The following is a 19,089-nucleotide window of genomic DNA, read 5'->3' as shown; positions in this document are numbered from 1 at the left end:
ACTTTCTATGATTTGAACCTCTCCTATGAGTCCAATTTTAGATACCGATGCTTCACTTCAGGTTTCCTGTATCCCTTGAACCTTCTTATTGACGATGAATAACAGAAATTGCATCCGCTTTTAATTCAAAAGGCACAATGCTGATTTAAGTACAAGAGGACCGACAATCTAACTTTGTATGATTTGAACCTCTCCTGTGAGTCCAGTTTTAGATTCCGATGCTTCACTTCAGGATTACTGTGTACCTTGTAACTTCTCATTGACGATGAAACACAGACATTGCATCGGAATTAAATTCAAAAGGCACAATACCGACTTAAGTACAAGAGGACCGACACTCTAACTTTCTATGTTTTGAACCAACCCTATGGGTCCAGTTTTAGATTCCGATGCTTCACTTCTGGTTTACTGTATCCCTTGGACCTTCTTATTGACGATGAAACACAAAAATTGCATCCGAATTTAATACAAGAGGCACAATGCCGACTTAAGTACAAATGGACTGACACTCTAAATTTCTATGATTTGAACCTCTCCTGTGAGTCCAGTTCTAGATTCCGATGCTTCACTTCAGGTTTACTATATACCTTGGAACTTCTTATTGTCGATGGATCACAGAAATTGCATCGGAATTAAATTCAAAATGCGCAATGCCGGGTTAGGTACAAGAGGACTGACACTCTACATCTCTATGATTTGAACCTCTCCTGTAAGTATAGTTTTGGATTCCAATGCTTCACTTCAGTTATACTGTATCCCTTGGACCTTCTTATTGACGATGAAACACAGAAATTGCATCGGAATTAAATTCAACACGCACAAAGCCGACTTAAGTACAAGAGGACTGACACTTTAATTTTCTTTGATTTAAACTCTCCTGTGAGTCCCGTTTTAGATTCCGATGCTTCTCTTTAGGTTTACTGTATACCTTCGACCTTCTTATTGACGATAAAACACAGAAATTGCATCCGAATTTAATACAAAAGGCACAATGCCGACTTAAGTAGAAGTGGACTGACACTCTAACTTTCTATGATTTGAAACTCTCCCGTGAGTTCAGTTTTAGATTCCGATGCTTCACTTCAGGTTTACTGTATCCCTTGGACCTTCTTATTGACGATGAAACATAGAAATTGCATCTGAATTTAATACAAAAGGCACAATGCCGATTTTAGTTCAAGAGGACTGACACTCTAACATTCTATGATTTGAACCTGTCCTGTGAGTCCAGTTTTAGATTCCGATGCTCCACTTCAGGTAGACTGTATGCCTTGGAACTTCTTATTGTCGATGAAACACAGGAATTGCAAAGGAATTAAATTCAAAACGCCCAATGCCGACTGAAGTACAAGAGGACTGACACTCTAACTTTCTAAGATTTGAACCTCTCCTGTGATTCCAGTTTTAGATTCCGATGCTTCACTTCAGGTTTACTGTATCCCTAGGACCTTCTTATTGACGATGAAACACAGAAATTGCATCCGAATTTAAAACAAAAAGCACTATGCCGACTTAAGTACAAGAGGACTGACAACCTAACTTTCTATGATTTGACCCTCTCCTGTGAGTCCAGTTTTTGATTCCGATGCTTCACTTCAGGTTTACTGTATACATTGGAACTTCCTATTGACGATGAAACTCAGAAATTGCATCGGAATTAAATTCAAAGTCACAATGTCGACTTAAGTACAAGAGGACTGACACTCTAACTTTATATGATTTGAACCTCTCCTGTGAGTCCAGTTTTAGATTCCGATGCTTCACATCAGGTTTACTGTATGCCTTGTACCTTCTTATTGACAATGAAAAACAGAAATTGCTTCCGAATTTAATACAAAGGGCACAACACCGACTTAAGTACAAGAGGACGGACACTCTAACTTTCTATGATTTGAACCTCTCCTATGAGTCCAATTTTAGATACCGATGCTTCACTTCAGGTTTCCTGTATCCCTTGAACCTTCTTATTGACGATGAATAACAGAAATTGCATCCGCTTTTAATTCAAAAGGCACAATGCTGATTTAAGTACAAGAGGACCGACAATCTAACTTTGTATGATTTGAACCTCTCCTGTGAGTCCAGTTTTAGATTCCGATGCTTCACTTCAGGTTTACTGTGTACCTTGTAACTTCTCATTGACGATGAAACACAGACATTGCATCGGAATTAAATTCAAAAGGCACAATACCGACTTAAGTACCAGAGGACCGACACTCTAACTTTCTATGTTTTGAACCAACCCTATGGGTCCAGTTTTAGATTCCGATGCTTCACTTCTGGTTTACTGTATCCCTTGGACCTTCTTATTGACGATGAAACACAAAAATTGCATCTGAATTTAATACAAGAGGCACAATGCCGACTTAAGTACAAATGGACTGACACTCTAAATTTCTATGATTTGAACCTCTCCTGTGAGTCCAGTTCTAGATTCCGATGCTTCACTTCAGGTTTACTATATACCTTGGAACTTCTTATTGTCGATGGATCACAGAAATTGCATCGGAATTAAATTCAAAATGCGCAATGCCGGGTTAGGTACAAGAGGACTGACACTCTACATCTCTATGATTTGAACCTCTCCTGTAAGTATAGTTTTGGATTCCAATGCTTCACTTCAGTTATACTGTATCCCTTGGACCTTCTTATTGACGATGAAACACAGAAATTGCATCGGAATTAAATTCAACACGCACAAAGCCGACTTAAGTACAAGAGGACTGACACTTTAATTTTCTTTGATTTGAAACTCTCCTGTGAGTCCCGTTTTAGATTCCGATGCTTCTCTTTAGGTTTACTGTATACCTTCGACCTTCTTATTGACGATAAAACACAGAAATTGCATCCGAATTTAATACAAAAGGCACAATGCCGACTTAAGTAGAAGTGGACTGACACTCTAACTTTCTATGATTTGAAACTCTCCCGTGAGTTCAGTTTTAGATTCCGATGCTTCACTTCAGGTTTACTGTATCCCTTGGACCTTCTTATTGACGATGAAACATAGAAATTGCATCTGAATTTAATACAAAAGGCACAATGCTGATTTTAGTTCAAGAGGACTGACACTCTAACATTCTATGATTTGAACCTGTCCTGTGAGTCCAGTTTTAGATTCCGATGCTTCACTTCAGGTAGACTGTATGCCTTGGAACTTCTTATTGTCGATGAAACACAGGAATTGCAAAGGAATTAAATTCAAAACGCCCAATGCCGACTGAAGTACAAGAGGACTGACACTCTAACTTTCTAAGATTTGAACCTCTCCTGTGATTCCAGTTTTAGATTCCGATGCTTCACTTCAGGTTTACTGTATCCCTAGGACCTTCTTATTGACGATGAAACACAGAAATTGCATCCGAATTTAAAACAAAAAGCACTATGCCGACTTAAGTACAAGAGGACTGACAACCTAACTTTCTATGATTTGACCCTCTCCTGTGAGTCCAGTTTTTGATTCCGATGCTTCACTTCAGGTTTACTGTATACATTGGAACTTCCTATTGACGATGAAACTCAGAAATTGCATCGGAATTAAATTCAAAGTCACAATGTCGACTTAAGTACAAGAGGACTGACACTCTAACTTTATATGATTTGAACCTCTCCTGTGAGTCCAGTTTTAGATTCCGATGCTTAACTTCAGGTTTACTGTATCCCTTGAACCTTCTTATTGACGATGAATAACAGAAATTGCATCCGAATTTAATTCAAAAGGCACAATACCGATTTAAGTACAAGAGGACCGACAATCTAACTTTGTATGATTTGAACCTCTCCTGTGAGTTCAGTTTTAAATACCGATGCTTCACTTCTGGTTAACTGCATCCCTTGGACCTTCTTATTGACGATGAAACACAAAAATTGCATCCGAATTTAATACAAGAGGCACAATGCCGACTTAAGTACAAATGGACTGACACTCTAAATTTCTATAATTTGAACCTCTCCTGTGAGTCCAGTTCTAGATTCCGATGCTTCACTTCAGGTTTACTGTATACCTTGGAACTTCATATTGTCGATGGATCACAGAAATTGCATCGGAATTAAATTCAAAAGGCGCAATGCCGGGTTAGGTACAAGAGGACTGACACTCTAAATCTCTATGATTTGAACCTCTCCTGTAAGTATAGTTTTGGATTCCAATGCTTCACTTCAGGTATACTGTATCCCTTGGACTTTCTTATTGACGATGAAACACAGAAATTGCATCGGAATTAAATTCAACACGCACAAAGCCAACTTAAGTACAAGAGGACTGACACTTTAATTTTCTTTGACTTGAAACTCTCCTGTGAGTCCCGTTTTAGATTCCGATGCTTCACTTTAGGTTTACTGTATACCTTCGACCTTCTTATTGACGATAAAACACAGAAATTGCATCCGAATTTAATACAAAAGGCACAATGCCGACTTAAGTACAAGAGGACTGACACTCTAACTTTCTATGATTTGAAACTCTCCCGTGAGTCCAGTTTTAGATTCCGATGCTTCACTTCAGGTTTACTGTATCCCTTGGACCTTCTTATTGACGATGAAACACAGAAATTGCATCCGAATTTAATACAAAAGGCACAATGCCGATTTTAGTTCAAGAGGACTGACACTCTAGCATTCTATGATTTGAACCTGTCCTGTGAGTCCAGCTTTAGATTCCGATGCTTCACTTCAGGTAGACTGTATGCCTTGGAACTTCTTATTGTCGATGAAACACAGGAATTGCAAAGGAATTAAATTCAAAACGCACAATGCCGACTTAAGTACAAGAGGACTGACACTCTAACTTTCTAAGATTTGAACCTCTCCTGTGATTCCAGTTTTAGATTCCGATGCTTCACTTCAGGTTTACTGTATCCCTAGGACCTTCTTATTGACCATGAAACACAGAAATTGCATCCGAATTTAATATAAAAGGCACTATGATGACTTAAGTACAAGAGGACTGACAACCTAACTTTCTATGATTTGACCCTCTCCTGTGAGTCCAGTTTTTGATTCCGATGCTTCACTTCAGGTTTACTGTATCCCTTGGACCTTCTTATTGACGATGAAACACAGAAATTGCATCCAAATTTAATGCAAAAGGCATAATGCCGTCTTATGTACAAGAGGACTGACACTCTAACTTCCTATGATTTGAAACTCTCCTGTGAGTCCAGTTTTAGATTCCGATGATTCACTTCAGGTTTACTGTATCCCTTGGACCTTCTTATTGACGATGAAACACAGAAATTGCATCTGAATTTAATACAAAAGGCACAATGCCGATTTTAGTTCAAGAGGACTGACACTCTAACATTCTATGATTTGAACCTGTCCTGTGAGTCCAGTTTTAGATTCCGATGCTTCACTTCAGGTAGACTGTATGCCTTGGAACTTCTTATTGTCGATGAAACACAGGAATTGCAAAGGAATTAAATTCAAAACGCACAATGCCGACTTAAGTACAAGAGGACTGACACTCTAACTTTCTAAGATTTGAACCTCTCCTGTGATTCCAGTTTTAGATTCCGATGCTTCACTTCAGGTTTACTGTATCCCTAGGACCTTCTTATTGACGATGAAACACAGAAATTGCATCTGAATTTAATACAAAAGGCACAATGCCGATTTTAGTTCAAGAGGACTGACACTCTAACATTCTATGATTTGAACCTGTCCTGTGAGTCCAGTTTTTGATTCCGATGCTTCACTTCAGGTTTACTGTATACCTTGGAACTTCCTATTGACGATGAAACTCAGAAATTGCATCGGAATTAAATTCAAAGTCACAATGTCGACTTAAGTACAAGAGGACTGACACTCTAACTTTATATGATTTGAACCTCTCCTGTGAGTCCAGTTTTAGATTCCGATGCTTAACTTCAGGTTTACTGTATGCCTTGAACCTTCTTATTGACGATGAATAACAGAAATTGCATCCGAATTTAATTCAAAAGGCACAATACCGATTTAAGTACAAGAGGACCGACAATCTAACTTTGTGTGATTTGAACCTCTCCTGTGAGTTCAGTTTTAGATTCCGATGCTTCACTTCAGGTTAACTGCATCCCTTGGACCTTCTTATTGACGATGAAACACAAAAATTGCATCCGAATTTAATGCAAGAGGCACAATGCCGACTTAAGTACAAATGGACTGACACTCTAAATTTCTATGATTTGAACCTCTCCTGTGAGTCCAGTTCTAGATTCCGATGCTTCACTTCAGGTTTACTGTATACCTTGGAACTTCTTATTGTCGATGGATCACAGAAATTGCATCGGAATTAAATTCAACACGCACAAAGTCGACTTAAGTACAAGAGGACTGACACTTTAATTCTCTTTGATTTGAAACTCTCCTGTGAGTCCCGTTTTAGATTCCGATGCTTCACTTTAGGTTTACTGTATACCTTCGACCTTCTTATTGACGATAAAACACAGAAATTGCATCCAAATTTAATACAAAAGGCACAATGCCGACTTAAGTACAAGAGGACTGACACTCTAATTTTCTATGATTTGAAACTCTCCCGTGAGTCCAGTTTTAGATTCCGATGCTTCACTTCAGGTTTACTGTATCCCTTGGACCTTCTTATTGACGATGAAACACAGAAATTGCATCCGAATTTAATACAAAAGGCACAATGCCGATTTTAGTTCAAGAGGACTGACACTCTAACATTCTATGATTTGAACCTGTCCTGTGAGTCCAGTTTTAGATTCCGATGCATCACTTCAGGTAGACTGTATGACTTGGAACTTCTTATTGTCGACGAAACACAGGAATTGCAAAGGAATTAAATTCAAAACGCACAATGCCGACTTAAGTACAAGAGGACTGACACTCTAACTTTCTAAGATTTGAACCTCTCCTGTGATTCCAGTTTTAGATTCCGATGCTTCACTTCAGGTTTACTGTATCCCTAGGACCTTCTTATTGACGATGAAACACAGAAATTGCATCCGAATTTAATACAAAAGGCACTATGCCGACTTAAGTACAAGAGGACTGACAACCTAACTTTCTATGATTTGACCCTCTCCTGTGAGTCCAGTTTTTGATTCCGATGCTTCACTTCAGGTTTACTGTATACCTTGGAACTTCCTATTGACGATGAAACACAGAAATTGCATCGGAATTAAATTCAAAAGGCACAATGCCGACTTAAGTGCAAGAGGACTGACAATCTATCTTTCTATGATTTGAACCCCTCCTGTGAGTCCAGTTTTAGATTCCGATGCTTCACTTCAGGTTTACTGTTTCCCTTTTACCCTCTTATTGACGATGAAACACAGAAATTGCATCCAAATTTAATACAAAAGGCACAATGCCGACTTAAGTACAAGAGGACTGACACTCTCACTTTCTATTATTTGAACCTCTCCAGTGAGTCCAGTTTTAGATTCCGATGCTTCACTTCAGGTTTACTGTATACCTTGGACCTTCTTATTGACGATGAAACACAGAAATTGCATCGGAATTAAATTCAAAAGAGACAATGCCGACTTAAAAACAAGACTACTGACACTCTAACTTTCAATGATTTGAACCTCTCCTGTGAGTCCAGTTTCAGTTTCCGATGCTTCACTTCAGGATTACTGTATACCTTGGAGCTTCTTATTGACGAGGAAACACAGAAATTGCATCGGAATTAAATTCAAAAGGCACAATGCCGACTTAAGTACAAGAGGACTGACACTCTAACTTTCTAAGATTTGAACCTCTCCTGTGATTCCAGTTTTAGATTCCGATGCTTCACTTCAGGTTTACTGTATCCCTAGGACCTTCTTATTGACGATGAAACACAGAAATTGCATCTGAATTTAATACAAAAGGCACAATGCCGATTTTAGTTCAAGAGGACTGACACTCTAACATTCTATGATTTGAACCTGTCCTGTGAGTCCAGTTTTTGATTCCGATGCTTCACTTCAGGTTTACTGTATACCTTGGAACTTCCTATTGACGATGAAACTCAGAAATTGCATCGGAATTAAATTCAAAGTCACAATGTCGACTTAAGTACAAGAGGACTGACACTCTAACTTTATATGATTTGAACCTCTCCTGTGAGTCCAGTTTTAGATTCCGATGCTTCACTTCAGGTCTACTGTATCCGTTGGACCTTCTTATTGACGATGAAACACAGATATTGCATCCGAATTTAATACAAAAGGCACAGTGCCGATTTAAGTACAAGAGGACTGACACCTTAACTTTCTATGATTTGAACCTGTCCTGTGGCTCCAGTTTTAGATTCCGAAGCTTCACTTCAGGTTTACTGTATACCTTGGACCTTCTTATTGACGATGAAACACAGACATTGCATCGGAATTAAATTCAAAAGGCACAATGCCGACTTAAGTACAAGAGGACTGACACTCTAACTTTCTATGATTTGAACCACTCCTATGAGTCCAGTTTTAGATTCCGATGCTTCACTTCTGGTTTACTGTATCCCTTGGACCTTCTTATTGAAGATGAAACACAGAAATTGCATCGGAATTAAATTCAAAAGGCACAATGCCGACTTAAGTACAAGAGGACTGACACTCTAACTTGATATGATTTGAACCTCTCCTGTGAGTCCAGTTTTAGATTCCGATGCTTCATTTCAGGTTTACTGTATCCCTTGAACCTTCTTATTGACGATGAAACACAGAAATTGCATCCGAATTTAATACAAAAGCACAATGCCGATTTAAGTACAAGAGAACTGACAATCTAACTGTCTATGATTTGAACCTCTCCTGTGAGTCCAGTTTTACATTCCGATGCTTCACTTCAGTTTTACGGTGTACCTTGGAACTTCTTATTGACGATGAAACACAGAAATTGCATCGGAATTAAGTTCAAAAGGCACAATGCCGACTTAAGTACAAGAGGACTGACACTCTAACTGACTATGATTTGATACTCTCCAGTGAGTCCAGTTTTAGATTCCGATGCTTCACTTCAGGTTTACTGTATCTCTTGGACCTTCTTATTGACGATGAAACACAGATATTGCATCCGAATGTAATACAAAAGGCACAGTGCCGACTTAAGTACAAGAGGACTGACACTCTAACTTTCTATGATTTGAACCTCTCCTGTGGGCCCAGTTTTAGATTCCGATGTTTCACTTAAGGTTTACTGTATACCTTGGACCTTCTTACTGACGATGAAACACAGTCATTGCATCAGAATTAAATTCAAAAGGCACAATAACGCCTTAAGTACAAGAGGACAGACAATCTAAGTTTCTATGATTTGAACCTCTCCTGGGAGTCCAATTTTAGATTCCGATGCTTCACTTCAGGTTTACTGTATCCCTTGGACCTTCTTATTGACGATGAAACACAAAAATTGCATCCGAATCTAATACAAAAGGCACTATGCCGACTTAAGTACAAGAGGACTGACAACCTAACTTTTTATGATTTGACCTTCTCCTGTGAGTCCAGTTTTTGATTCCGATGCTTCACTTCAGGTTTACTGTATATCTTGGAACTTCCTATTGACGATGAATCACAGAAATTGCATCGGAATTAAATTCAAAAGGCACAATGCCGACTTAAGTGCAAGAGGACTGACAATCTATCTTTCTATGATTTGAACCCCTCCTGTGAGTCCAGTTTTAGATTCCGATGTTTCACTTCATGTTTACTGTTTCCCTTTTACCCTCTTATTGACGATGAAACACAGAAATTGCATCCAAATTTAATACAAAAGGCACAATGCCGACTTAAGTACAAGAGGACTGACACTCTCACTTTCTATTATTTGAACCTCTCCAGTGAGTCCAGTTTTAGATTCCGATGCTTCACTTCAGGTTTACTGTATACCTTGGACCTTCTTATTGACGATGAAACACAGAAATTGCATCGGAATTAAATTCAAAAGAGACAATGCCGACTTAAGTACAAGACTACTGACACTCTAACTTTCTATGATTTGAACCTCTCCTGTGAGTCCAGTTTCAGTTTCCGATGCTTCACTTCAGGATTACTGTATACCTTGGAGCTTCTTATTGACGAGGAAACACAGAAATTGCATCGGAATTAAATTCAAAAGGCACAATGCCGACATAAGTACAAGAGGACTGACACTCTAACTTTCTATGATTTGAACCTCTCCTGTGAGTCCAGTTTTAGATTCCGATGCTTCACATCAGGTTTACTGTATGCCTTGTACCTTCTTATTGACGATGAAAAACAGAAATTGCTTCCGTATTTAATACAAAGTTCACAACGCCGACTTAAGTACAAGAGGACGGACACTCTAACTTTCTATGATTTGAACCTCTCCTATGAGTCGAATTTTTGATTCCGATGCTTCACTTCAGGTTTCCTGTATACCTTGGACCTTCTTATTGACGATGAAACTCAGAAATAGCATCCTAATTTAATACAAAAGGCACAATGCCGACTTAAGTACATGAGGACTGACACTCTAACTTTCTGTGTTTTGAAACTCTCCTGTGAGTTCAGTTTCAGATTCTGATGCTTCACTTCAGGTTTACTGTATCCCTTGGACCTTCTTATTGACGATGAAACACAGAAATTGCATCCGAATGTAATACAAAAGGCACAATGCCGACATAAGCACAAGAGGACTGACACTCTAACTTTCTATGATTTGAACCTCTCCTGTGAGTCTAGTTTTAGATTCCGATGCTTCACTTCAGGTTTACTGTATGCTTTGGAACTTCTTATTGATGATGAAACACAGAAATAGCATCGGAATTAAATTCAAAAGGCACAATGCCGACATAAGTACAAGAAGACTGACACTCTAACTTTCTATGATTTGAACCTCTCGTGTGAGTCCTGTTTTAGATTCCGATGCTTCACTTCAGGTTAACTGCATCCCTTGGACCTTCTTATTGACGATGAAACGCAGAAATTGCATCCGAATTTAATACAAAAGGCACAGTGCCGATTTAAGTACAAGAGGACTGACACCTTAACTTTCTATGATTTGAACCTCTCCTGTGGCTCCAGTTTTAGATTCCGATGCTTCACTTCAGGTTTACTGTATACCTTGGACCTTCTTATTGACGATGAAACACAGACATTGCATCGGAATTAAATTCAAAAGGCACAATGCCGACTTAAGTACAAGAGGACTGACACTCTAACTTTCTATGATTTGAACCACTCCTATGAGTCCAGTTTTAGATTCCGATGCTTCAGTTCTGGTTTACTGTATCCCTTGGACCTTCTTATTGAAGATGAAACACAGAAATTGCATCGGAATTAAATTCAAAAGGCACAATGCCGACTTAAGTACAAGAGGACTGACACTCTAATTTTATATGATTTGAACCTCTCCTGTGACTCCAGTTTTAGATTCCGATGCTTCATTTCAGGTTTATTGTATCCCTTGAACCTTCTTATTGACGATGAAACACAGAAATTGCATCCGAATTTAATACAAAAGCACAATGCCGATTTAAGTATAAGAGAACTGACAATCTAACTGTCTATGATTTGAACCTCTCCTGTGAGTCCAGTTTCACATTCCGATGCTTCACTTCAGTTTTACGGTGTACCTTGGAACTTCTTATTGACGATGAAACACAGAAATTGCATCGGAATTAAGTTCAAAAGGCACAATGCCGACTTAAGTACAAGAGGACTGCCACTCTAACTTTCTATGATTTGAAACCCTCCAGTGAGTCCAGTTTTAGATTCCGATGCTTCACTTCAGGTTTACTGTATCTCTTGGACCTTCTTATTGACGATGGAACACAGATATTGCATCCGAATTTAATACAAAAGGCACAGTGCCGACTTAAGTACAAGAGGACTGACACTCTAACTTTCTATGATTTGAACCTCTCCTGTGGGTCCACTTTTAGATTCCGATGTTTCACTTAAGGTTTACTGTATACCTTGGACCTTCTTACTGACGATGAAACACAGTCATTGCATCAGAATTAAATTCAAAAGGCACAATAACGCCTTAAGTACAAGAGGACAGACAATCTAAGTTTCTATGATTTGAACCTCTCCTGGGAGTCCAATTTTAGATTCCGATGCTTCACTTCAGGTTTACTGTATCCCTTGGACCTTCTTATTGACGATGAAACACAAAAATTGCATCCGAATTCAATACAAAAGGCACAATGCCGACTTAAGTACAAGAGAACAGACACTCTAACTATCAATGATTTGAACCTCTCCAGTGAGTCCAGTTTTAGATTCCGATGCTTCACTTCAGGTTTACTGTATACCTTGGAACTTCTTATTGATGATGGAACACAGAAATTGCATCGGAATTAAATTCAAAAGGCGCAATGCCGGATTAAGTACAAGAGGACTGACACCCTAAATTTCTATGATTTGAAACTCTCCCGTGAGTCCAGTTTTAGATTCCAATGCTTCACTTCAGGTTTACTGTATCCCTTGGGCCATATTATTGACGATGAAACCCAGAAATTGCATCCGAATTTAATACAAAAGGCACAATGCTGTCTTAAGTACAAGAGGACTGACACTCTAACTTTCTATGATTTGAAACTCTCCTGTGAGTCCAGTTTTAGATTCCAATGCTTCACTTCTTGTTTACTGTATCCCATGGACCTTCTTATTGACGATGAAACATAGAAATTGCATCCGAATTTAATACCAAAGGCACAATGCCGACTTAAATACAAGAGAACTGACACTCTCACTTTCTATGATTTAAACCTCTCCGGTGAGTCCAGTTTTAGATTCCGATGCTTCACTTCAGGTTTACTGTATCCCACGGACCTTCGTATTGACGATGAAACTCAGAAATTGCATCGGAATTAAATTCAAAGTCACAATGTCGACTTAAGTACAAGAGGACTGACACTCTAACTTTTTATATTTGAAACTCTCCTGTGAGTCCAGTTTTAGATTCTGATGCTTCACTTCAGGTTTACTGTATCCGTTGGACCTTCTTATTGACGATGAAACACAGATATTGCATCCGAATTTAATACAAAAGGCACAGTGCCGATTTAAGTACAAGAGGACTGACACCTTAAATTTCTATGATTTGAACCTGTCCTGTGGGTCCAGTTTTAGATTCCGATGCTTCACTTCAGGTTTACTGTATACCTTGGACCTTCTTATTGACGATGAAACACAGACATTGGATGGGAATTAAATTCAAAAGGCACAATGCCGACTTAGGTACAAGAGGACTTACACTCTAACTTTCTATGATCTGAACCACTCCTATGAGTCCAGTTTTAGATTCCGATGCTTCACTTCTGGTTTACTGTATCCCTTGGACCTTCGTATTGAAGATGAAACACAGAAATTGCATCGGAATTTAATTCAAAAGGCACAATGCCGACTTAAGTACAAGAGGACTGACACTCTAACTTTATATGATTTGAACCTCTCCTGTGAGTCCTGTTTTAGATTCCGATGCTTCATTTCAGGTTTACTGTATCCCTTGAACCTTCTTATTGACGATGAAACACAGAAATTGCATCCGAATTTAATACAAAAGCACAATGCCGATTTAAGTACAAGAGAACTGACAATCTAACTGTCTATGATTTGAACCTCTCCTGTGAGTCCAGTTTTAGATTCCGATGCTTCACTTCAGTTTTACTGTGTACCTTGGAACTTCATATTGACGATGAAACACAGAAATTGCATCGGAATTAAGTTCAAAAGGCACAATGCCGACTTAAGTACAAGAGGACTGACACTCTAACTTTCTATGATTTGAAACTCTACAGTGAGTCCAGTTTTAGATTCCGATGCTTCACTTCAGGTTTACTGTATCTCTTGGACCTTCTTATTGACGATGAAACACAGATATTGCATCCGAATTTAATACAAAAGGCACAGTGCCGACTTAAGTACAAGAGGACTGACATTCTAACTTTCTATGATTTGAACCACTCCTGTGGGTCCAGTTTTAGATTCCGATGTTTCACTTAAGGTTTACTGTATACCTTGGACCTTCTTACTGACGATGAAACACAGTCATTGCATCAGAATTAAATTCAAAAGGCACAATAACGCCTTAAGTACAAGAGGACAGACAATCTAAGTTTCTATGATTTGAACCTCTCCTGGGAGTCCAGTTTTAGATTCCGATGCTTCACTTCAGGTTTACTGTATCCCTTGGACCTTCTTATTGACGATGAAACACAAAAATTGCATCCGAATTCAATACAAAAGGCACAATGCCGACTTAAGTACAAGAGGACAGAAACTCTAACTATCAATGATTTGAACATCTCCAGTGAGTCCAGTTTTAGATTCCGATGTTTCACTTCAGGTTTACTGTATACCTTGGAACTTCTTATTGACGATGGAACACAAAAATTGCATCGGAATTAAATTCAAAAGGCGCAATGCCGGATTAAGTACAAGAATACTAACACTCTAAATTTCTATGATTTGAACCTCTCCTGTGAGTCCAGCTTTAGATTCCAATGCTTCACTTCAGGTTTACTGTATCCCTTGGGCCATATTATTGACGATGAAACACAGAAATTGCATCCGAATTTAATACAAAAGGCACAATGCTGTCTTAAGTACAAGAGGACTGACACTCTAACTTTCTATGATTTGAAACTCTCCTGTGAGTCCAGTTTTAGATTCCGGTGCTTCACGTCAGGTTTAGTGTATCCCACGGACCTTCTTATTGACGATGAAACACAGAAATTGCATCCGAAGTTAATACAAAAGGCACAATGCCGACTTAAGTACAAGAATACTGACACTCTAACTTTCTATGATTTGAACCTCTACTGTGAGTCCAGTTTCAGTTTCTGATGCTTCACTTCAGGTTTACTGTGTACCTTGTAACTTCTCATTGACGATGAAACACAGAAATTGCATCGGAATTAAATTCAAAAGACACAATGCCGACTTAAGTACAAGAGGACTGACACTCTAACTTTCTATGATTTGAACCAATCCTATGAGTCCAGTTTTAGATTCCGATGCTTCACTTCTGGTTTACTGTATCCCTTGGACCTTCTTATTGAAGATGAAACACAGAAATTGCATCGGAATTAAATTCAAAATGCACAATGCCGACTTAAGTACAAGGGGACTGACACTCTAACTTTATATGATTTGAACCTCTCCTGTGAGTCCAGTTTTAGATTCCGATGCTTCATTTCTGGTTTACTGTATCCCTTGAACCTTCTTATTGACGATGATACACAGAAATTGCATCCGAATTTAATACAAAAGCACAATGCCGATTTAAGTACAAGAGAACTGACAATCTAACTTTCTATGATTTGAACCTCTCCCGTGGGTCCAGTTTTAGATTCCGATGCTTCACTTCAGGTTTACTGTATACCTTGGACCTTCTTATTGACGATGAAACACAGACATTGCATCGGAATTAAATTCAATAGGCACAATGCGACTTAAGTACAAGAGGACTGACACTCTAACTTTCTATGATTTGAACCAATCCTATGAGTCCAGTTTTAGATTCCGATGCTTCACTTCTGGTTTACTGTATCCCTTGGACCTTCTTATTGAAGATGAAACACAGAAATTGCATCGGAATTAAATTCAAAATGCACAATGCCGACTTAAGTACAAGGGGACTGACACTCTAACTTTATATGATTTGAACCTCTCCTGTGAGTCCAGTTTTAGATTCCGATGCTTCATTTCAGGTTTACTGTATCCCTTGAACCTTCTTATTGACGATGATACACAGAAATTGCATCCGAATTTAATACAAAAGCACAATGCCGATTTAAGTACAAGAGAACTGACAATCTAACTTTCTATGATTTGAACCTCTCCTGTGAGTCCAGTTTTAGATTCCGATGCTTCACTTCAGTTTTACTGTGTACCTTGGAACTTCTTATTGACGATGAAACACAGAAATTGCATCGGAATAAAGTTCAAAAGGCACAATGCCGACTTAAGTACAAGAGGACTGACACTCTAACTTTCTATGATTTGAAAATCACCAGTGAGTCCAGTTTTAGATTCCGATGCTTCACTTCAGGTTTACTGTATCTCTTGGACCTTCTTATTGACGATGAAACACAGATATTGCATCCGAATTTAATACAAAAGGCACAGTGCCGACTTAAGTACAAGAGGACTGACACTCTAACTTTCTATGATTTGAACCTCTCCTGTGGGTCCAGTTTTAGATTCCGATGTTTCACTTAAGGTTTACTGTATACCATGGACCTTCTTACTGACGATGAAACACAGTCATTGCATCAGAATTAAATTCAAAAGGCACAGTAACGCCTTAAGTACAAGAGGACAGACAATCTAACTTTCTATGATATGAACCTCTCCTGGGAGTCCAGTTTTAGATTCCGATGCTTCACTTCAGGTTTACTGTGTACCTTGGAACTTCTTATTGACGATGAAACACAGAAATTGCATCGGAATTAAGTTCAAAAGGCACAATGCCGACTTAAGTACAAGAGGACTGACACTCTAACTTTCTATGATTTGAAAATCACCAGTGAGTCCAGTTTTAGATTCCGATGCTTCACTTCAGGTTTACTGTATCTCTTGGACCTTCTTATTGACGATGAAACACAGATATTGCATCCGAATTTAATACAAAAGGCACAGTGCCGACTTAAGTACAAGAGGACTGACACTCTAACTTTCTATGATTTGAACCTCTCCTGTGGGTCCAGTTTTAGATTCCGATGTTTCACTTCAGGTTTACTGTATCCCACGGACCTTCGTATTGACGATGAAACTCAGAAATTGCATCGGAATTAAATTCAAAGTCACAATGTCGACTTAAGTACAAGAGGACTGACACTCTAACTTTATATGATTTAAACCTCTCCTGTGAGTCATGTTTTAGATTCCGATGCTTAACTTCAGGTTTACTGTATCCCTTGAACCTTCTTATTGACGATGAATAACAGAAATTGCATCCGAATTTAATTCAAAAGGCACAATGCCGATTTAAGTACAAGAGGACCGACAATCTAACTTCGTATGATTTGAACCTCTCCTGTGAGTCCAGTTTTAGATTCCGATGCTTCACTTCAGGTTTACTGTGTACCTTGTAACTTCTCATTGACGATGAAACACAGAAATAGCATCGGAATAAAATTCAAAAAGCACAATGCCGACTTTAGGTACAAGAGGACTGACACTCTAACTTTTTATATTTGAAACTCTCCTGTGAGTCCAGTTTTAGATTCTGATGCTTCACTTCAGGTTTACTGTATCCGTTGGACCTTCTTATTGACGATGAAACACAGATATTGCATCCGAATTTAATACAAAAGGCACAGTGCCGATTTAAGTACAAGAGGACTGACACCTTAAATTTCTATGATTTGAACCTCTCCTGTGGGTCCAGTTTTAGATTCCGATGCTTCACTTCAGGTTTACTGTATACCTTGGACCTTCTTATTGACGATGAAACACAGACATTGGATCGGAATTAAATTCAAAAGGCACAATGCCGACTTAGGTACAGGAGGACTGACACTCTGACTTTCTATGATCTGAACCACTCCTATGAGTCCAGTTTTAGATTCCGATGCTTCACTTCTGGTTTACTGTATCCCTTGGACCTTCTTATTGAAGATGAAACACAGAAATTGCATCGGAATTAAATTCAAAAGGCACAATGCCGACTTAAGTACAAGAGGACTGACACTCTAACTTTATATGATTTGAACCTCTCCTGTGAGTCCAGTTTTAGATTCCGATGCTTAACTTCAGGTTTACTGTATCCCTTGAACCTTCTTATTGACGATGAATAACAGAAATTGCATCCAAATTTAATTCAAAAAGCACAATGCCGATTTTAGTACAAGAGGACCGACAATCTAACTTTGTATGATTTGAACCTCTCCTGTGAGTCCAGTTTTTGATTCCGATGCTTCACTTCAGGTTTACTGTGTACCTTGTAACTTCTCATTGACGATGAAACACAGAAATAGCATCGGAATTAAATTCAAAAAGCACAATGCCGACTTTAGGTACAAGAGGACTGACACTCTAACTTTTTATATTTGAAACTCTCCTGTGAGTCCAGTTTTAGATTCTGATGCTTCACTTCAGGTTTACTGTATCCGTTGGACCTTCTTATTGACGATGAAACACAGATATTGCATCCGAATTTAATACAAAAGGCACAGTGCCGATTTAAGTACAAGAGGACTGACACCTTAAATTTCTATGATTTGAACCTCTCCTGTGGGTCCAGTTTTAGATTCCGATGCTTCACTTCAGGTTTACTGTATACCTTGGACCTTCTTATTGACGATGAAACACAGACATTGGATCGGAATTAAATTCAAAAGGCACAATGCCGACTTAGGTACAAGAGGACTGACACTCTAACTTTCTATGATCTGAACCACTCCTATGAGTCCAGTTTTAGATTCCGATGCTTCACTTCTGGTTTACTGTATCCCTTGGACCTTCTTATTGAAGATGAAACACAGAAATTGCATCGGAATTAAATTCAAAAGGCGCAATGCCGGATTAAGTACAAGAATACTAACACTCTAAATATCTATGATTTGAACCTCTCCTGTGAGTCCAGTTTTAGATTCCAATGCTTCACTTCAGGTTTACTGTATCCCTTGGGCCATATTATTGACGATGAAACACAGAAATTGCATCCGAATTTAATACAAAAGGCACAATGCTGTCTTAAGTACAAGAGGACTGACACTCTAACTTTCTATGATTTGAAACTCTCCTGTGAGTCCAGTTTTAGATTCCGGTGCTTCACGTCAGGTTTACTGTATCCCACGGACCTTCGTATTGACGATGAAACACAGAAATTGCATCCGAAGTTAATACAAAAGGCACAATGCCGACTTAAGTACAAGAATACTGACACTCTAACTTTCTATGATTTGAACCTCTACTGTGAGTCCAGTTTCAGTTTCTGATGCTTCACTTCAGGTTTACTGTGTACCTTGTAACTTCTCATTGACGATGAAACACAGAAATTGCATCGGAATTAAATTCAAAAGACACAATGCCGACTTAAGTACAAGAGGACTGACACTCTAACTTTCTATGATTTGAACCAATCCTATGAGTCCAGTTTTAGATTCCGATGCTTCACTTCTGGTATACTGTATCCCTTGGACCTTCTTATTGAAGATGAAACACAGAAATTGCATCGGAATTA

Source organism: Schistocerca serialis, chromosome 2 (assembly GCF_023864345.2).
Source record: "Schistocerca serialis cubense isolate TAMUIC-IGC-003099 chromosome 2, iqSchSeri2.2, whole genome shotgun sequence".
Taxonomy (NCBI): domain Eukaryota; kingdom Metazoa; phylum Arthropoda; class Insecta; order Orthoptera; family Acrididae; genus Schistocerca; species Schistocerca serialis.
Note: the sequence above shows the minus strand (reverse complement) of the source record.